Source organism: Stigmatopora nigra, chromosome 17 (genome assembly GCF_051989575.1).
Source record: "Stigmatopora nigra isolate UIUO_SnigA chromosome 17, RoL_Snig_1.1, whole genome shotgun sequence".
NCBI lineage: Eukaryota > Metazoa > Chordata > Actinopteri > Syngnathiformes > Syngnathidae > Stigmatopora > Stigmatopora nigra.
The window spans coordinates 10,166,501-10,172,500 of record NC_135524.1 but is presented as its reverse complement, the minus strand read 5'-3'; positions in this window follow the sequence as shown (position 1 = coordinate 10,172,500).

Below are 6,000 nucleotides of genomic sequence, written 5' to 3'. Positions count from 1 at the left end.
ATGCTATTTTTTAAGCGTGAGAGTAAATACAGGATAAATGCATTGAATTAAAAAAAAAGAAAGAAAAAGAAAACATGAGTCCAGTCAAGAGTGAGTCCAGACACCAAGTGTCCTAAATTCTTGATTCTTCATCCACGATTCCTTTCATTTATTCTTTATGTTAACTTTATTTTCACTGGTATATGAGTATCAGCTACAGGTAGTTTTTGCAAAGCCCTCATGCCTCTTTGAAAGTAATGTATTCCTCCTCCATTTACAAACACTTGACATACGGGCACATCATTGAGTCATACAAATAATGAAGTTCTGAATTGTGCACATCTAGAAGATAAAGCCTTAAATGTGAGGAAAACAAAAAAAAAAAACCTAGAGACGTTACTTTTTTCATTCCATTATACCGGAAAACCCACAAGAAGAGCGCCTTTTAGAACGTATGTAAGAAATATGTTTCATGAAGTGTTCATAAGTGTGCAGCAGAACAGATGGGATCACGGCTCCACAGCGTATGATCTTGCCGTCTCATTATTCAGCTTCAGCCTCTCTGACTCCTCGAGTGCTCTCGGTGCACTTTAAGTCATGCCTCGATTCAATCACGACAGTCTGTTTTACACTCTAAGAGGCTGGCCCCGCTGTCATCCTGACACTTTGAACATGTGTGGTACCATGTATGTATGCACCGACCTGAAAAAACATTGCATCTAGGTAAGACTTGCCTCTCATATTTAGTGGAAAATAGGAATTCGCAGAGCTCTGTGAAATCTGTTTTTTTTATTTGGGCATGTGAAATCCCAAATATACACACACAAGGTAATAAAGTTTTTTTCCCGCCGTACTCCCTGTCTCAAATTATAATTTCGTAAGCATAGTTCTGGCCAATTTTTAAATCTGTGGATCAGTAATTGTAACTTTATTGGTATTTGGTTTAAAGGGCATTTTGTTAACTATGTTGAACGAGCTTCATAATGTACAAATCTTGGAAATTAGTCATTTTATGTCAATATAATTTATTGACCCCATTTTAAATGAATAAATGTGGAAAATAATCTTTTAAGACTCCATGTGCGTTAAAACAATTTAATGTACTGTATTCACTCGCTTATAGGCCACATTTGTCGGACAAAAAAAATGATAACTGAATCGAGGGTGCGGCTTATATGCGCATAAAAAGACGATATGCAAAAAATTGCATGGTGACAAAGACGAAACACCATAACACCAGAACACCATGACATCAAAACCCAAGACAATGTGGCCAATACAGTAATTTATTTCAAAACAGAGAAAAGGTAAACAGATAAAACAATAAACAAAATGTATTTTGACGTCTATGAATGAAATTCAAGAAAATAACTAAAATATATGTCTCATAAAACATGAAAAAACTCACTTAAGCCTGTCAGTGCTTCCTCAAGTCGCTGCCATCTTACCTATGATGCTCTCATCGTACCAGCGGCGGTCCGTGCATTTTGTCGTAGCGCAACTAATCAATTCAGACCTCAAAAAGTATTTCATGGCTACTCCTGATGCGGGACTCGAGCCTATCCTGTCGTATTACTGGCATACGTTTTTATTCGATTTAGTGCTAAAAAAATTTGTTGCTGGTTGTGACAGATTTGCTCGCTTTGGAGTTGTCCGACCTTTCTTAATGATGTCCAGCTTTTTTCATTTGAAAAGTCTGTCTTGAAAGTGGCTTTAAATCAACACAACAACATATTTGCTTGTGCAGCTCGCTCCAGATACAGTTTGGTAGCTTTGGACCGCCTACTCTGTCACCAACCAATCAAAGTTGGTGAAAGCGATGACGTATTCCTACGCCTGCGACAAGGCATTTAGTGCTGAAAATAATCTTTGACGGTTGCGAGAGGCTTGCTTGCTTTAGAGGTGTCCGACCTTTCTTAATGATGTACATCTTTTTTTTTCTTGAAAAGTCCGTCTTTAAAATGGCTTTGCCAACAAATCTGCAACCAAATCCATTTGTTTTCCTCCGTCGGCCATTGTGGGTTGAGTTTGCTCACTCTGGCTGGCTCACTCTGGCTTTGGCCCGCCTACTCTATCACAAGCCAATCATAGTTGGTGGAAGCGATGACCTATCCCTACGACTGCGAGAAGGCAATGACATATTTCTTCGCCTGCAAGAAGGCCTGGTGTCACCAAATTGAATTCTGATTGGTTAAAGCAACAGTATTATTGACGCTTGTTTAATGCAGCAGAACTCGCATAACTGATTGAGAAGGCCTTGAGGCAGATTTCTCACCCTGGCGACAAATAATGGCTGAAATGTGATTGGTTAAATGCTTCAATATGAAAACAAACATCTGGAAACAGTGCAACCAGGGGGAAATCGATGAAAGGAAGCTAACAGGCAATTTGGAATTATTTAATAAGTATTGATGGACAAATTATGATATGTGATTCAGATATTTCTAAGGCCAGCAGATAAGGCCTTCAAGGCCCTGAAGGCCCACCACTGCGTCTTACCTAGTTAAATGTGCTCTGACTGGACATACGCAAGTAGCATCGATGTGTTCGTAGCATTTACTATGTCAGAACATCCTATGGTTGTTAATGCCGATCGAAGGTCTTGCGGTCGATTTTTAAAATATCAGCCTTGATACCTGCGTAATGTGTATCCCACGCCATAATTGTCTTGGCGAACACTATACCGCTATGGACATTGTTCCTGAAGGCACCTTTTTGAAAGGAAATTATTGTACATTCGTGATTATGAAATTTAAAAAAATCTTCTTTGATTTTTTTGTCTTATTCTCTCTTATTCAAACGTGATAACTATTGCAATGATCGAAAAAAAATCGAGATATTTCGATACACAAAGCAATTTGGCCAGGACAACATCTGGTAAGAAAATTGTAATTTCTGTCATTAAAAAGCATCAGGCTCTCATCAAAGATCAAGATTTTCCCTTCAAAGTAACACATTTGTACTCCCAATTAAATCCATGAATATGGAGGTGAAAAAATACATCAATGTCAATTTTTAATGCCCTTCGTGTCACATCTAAGCACATCAACACAAATTCATTGTGTGTGTGTGCATTACAAGGAACCACACAGATTATCAAACATCTATCTCTTCTTTGTAACAATCAATATTTAGCAATCCCAAAGGACCTGTGGGGTATAAAGCTATAAACAAGTAATGTAGTAGACCACCAAGTGCACACATGTACACCTATCTACAGTACACAAGCGCACGCTCAGAACACACAAGGAGCAAGCAGCACAGGCAATCAAACTCACCTTAATAGATGAATAGAAAAGCTTAAAGACCAGCAATGAGACAGAGAATTAGTCAAAACTGTAATCATGTAAAATGAGAGATAAAAAAACAAAAACAAACAAAAGCTGTAAATATTGATTTGAAACTTTGTCTGTGATTCCTAAATTAAACATGGCACTATTAATCTTGGTATGAAAAACCTCCAAGCCATAGAAATGAAGGAATGGAATGGGAAAATGTCCAATGGCGCTATTTTCGTAAATGGCACATTAGTATTCCAGCTTTGGAACTTGTGCTGGTTGATTTTTGTGTAGGGGGAAGCCTCTTTGCAGGTTTGTTTAGGAGGTATTCAGTTCGATAGGAAATTACATTTTCAGAGCATTGAAACAATTTCAGTTTGAGCTCGTAGACATTTATCCGCCCATGTTGGGATATGCCAAATTAGCAGGTAATGGCGGCCCAGTGGTGAGTGGTTAGCATAACGGCCTCACAGTTCTGTGGTCCTGGGTTCTCCCCGGGCTTGGTTGGGATTTCTCCGGGTACACCAGTTTCCTAGCCGATTCCAAAATTATCAATGGTAGGCCAGTTGGACACTTTAAATTCCCCCTACGTATGAGTGTGAGCGTGAACCGTTGTCCGTCTCCTTGTGCCTGAAATCAGCTGGGATACGTGGCTTAAGTCCCTATATCCAAAAGCATGAAAAGGCATCCACGTGGCATGCAAAGAGAGCCTATTTAATATCATTTACATAATGAGAGAGCAAGCAGCCTCAGTAATAGCTTTCCTTTCTCTTATTATCATAATTTCACCCAGGGCGGCAAATGACAGAAAAAGACATGGCAAAAGAGAACGAGAGACCAACACAGTAGACGTGTCTCATCCTTGCTACCTTGAAACAACCCTTTCTCAATGTCAAGGTCCACTAGACTTCCTTCGTGTGCTTCTGGCCAAATTTGACTTAGATTGACAGGCATTTAACCATGATCAAATGTATCAATATCAATCAGAATTAATTGTGACTGAGACCATTTTGAACAAATTAAATGGAAATGTCTCATTCCATTTCTTACAAACTTCCTGCGTGGGTAGGTGTGTGGGTGGGACGGGCAGGTGGTGGGAGGGATAGCGCCAATGAATGAATGAATGAACGAAGGGACTAAATATGAATATTGTTTTCAACCCTCAAGCAAGTAAAATAGGATGCACTGGATATAATCTAATCCTTAAGTCTTAACTAATGGTGCTCTTTCTGAACATCATTGTATTTAAAAAAAATACAAACCTTGCCTAGTTTACAGGGTTAGGGCAAGCATCGGCAAATAGAAAACATTATGTAAAAGACATGCCACCTGTGCATTATTCAGGGATAAGCATCCAAACCCAGCTTGCCAAACTTCTCCGTAGCCTATTGTAGTTTTATGACTGTCATTTATACCCTAGCCAAAATTCAGACAGAAATCCTGTCAGGATGGAAGACGCCATCTTATAGAAATGAAACAAGACAGAAAAAGGATGCATACAAGCAAAAATGTCTAATGGCAAACACCACATATTTTATGAGATCTATAAAGAGAGTCTTTGCAACTGTAACCCCAAATGCTAGGTGGTCATAATTTTCAGAACTTGGTAATAGAAACAGGGATTGGCACTGACGCTATTTGCCTAAAGCGGCCCGGTGAATGAAATGGTGAGTGGTTAGTGCGTTTGCCTTGAGATCAAGGGTTCAATCCCAGGTTCAGACCTTCCTGCGTGGAGTTTGCCTGTTCTCACCGGGCTTGTGAGGGTTTTCTCCAGTTACTCCAGTTTCCTCCCACATTCTAAAAACATGCATGGTAGGATGGTTGAACACCCTGAATTGACCCTAGGTATGAGTGTGTTCATTAATGATTGGCGCTCTCGTACTTTGTGATTGTTTGGCCACCAATTCAGGGTATCCCCGCTCTGGTACCTATGGTTGGTTGGGATAAGCTCCAGCACCCCCAGCCCCCCCAGCACCCCTTTAAGGAAAATGAATGGATGGATGAATGAACTATTTGTCTTCTGCAGCAGACAAATGGTCTAATCGACAACCTTTCCTTCTTGAATTAAGGTGTAAAAAAAAGTGATGTGAACATTTTTCAGGAATATTATACAGTGGTGCCGACTTACGAATGCCATTTTTTTCAGGTTAAAAAACATTTTGATTTGCAAATGGCAGCTTCTATATACAAAAACAAAATTTACAAGTGACAATTTACAGTGTCCATTTTGCCTACCAAGCATGTCTTTGGAATGTGGGAGAAAACCGGAGAACCTGGAGAAAACCCACGCAGGAGAACATGCACCCCCACGGCAAGACCAGCGTGCTAAGCACTCAGCCACCGAGGCCCCATCACAGAGTTCTTTATTTAAAATTATTTGCAGGAATGGAACTAATAACCAGGCGCTGTTAACCATTAAAAAAACAATGCAGATGGTAGAATCTATGCTATTGAAACAGAAGGAAGCATTAAAAGCAATGACTTCTTGGCATGGTCTCTCTATCCTGAATGACGAGACGGTGAGTCTGTTACTCCTTACGAGTTTTACTCAATGGTAAGTTGTTTTGAATTCAAAATTTAAAGTTGTTTAGGTGTGTTCATCTGCATGTGTTTGTGTGCTGACTTTAGCTTCCTAATCACACTTATGCACTAGCACAAATAGACAGTTTTTGAATGCTTGTTATTTTTTTAATCCATTAATAAATCATCTTATTTTTTTCTATATTTTTGGGTGTTTTCACAC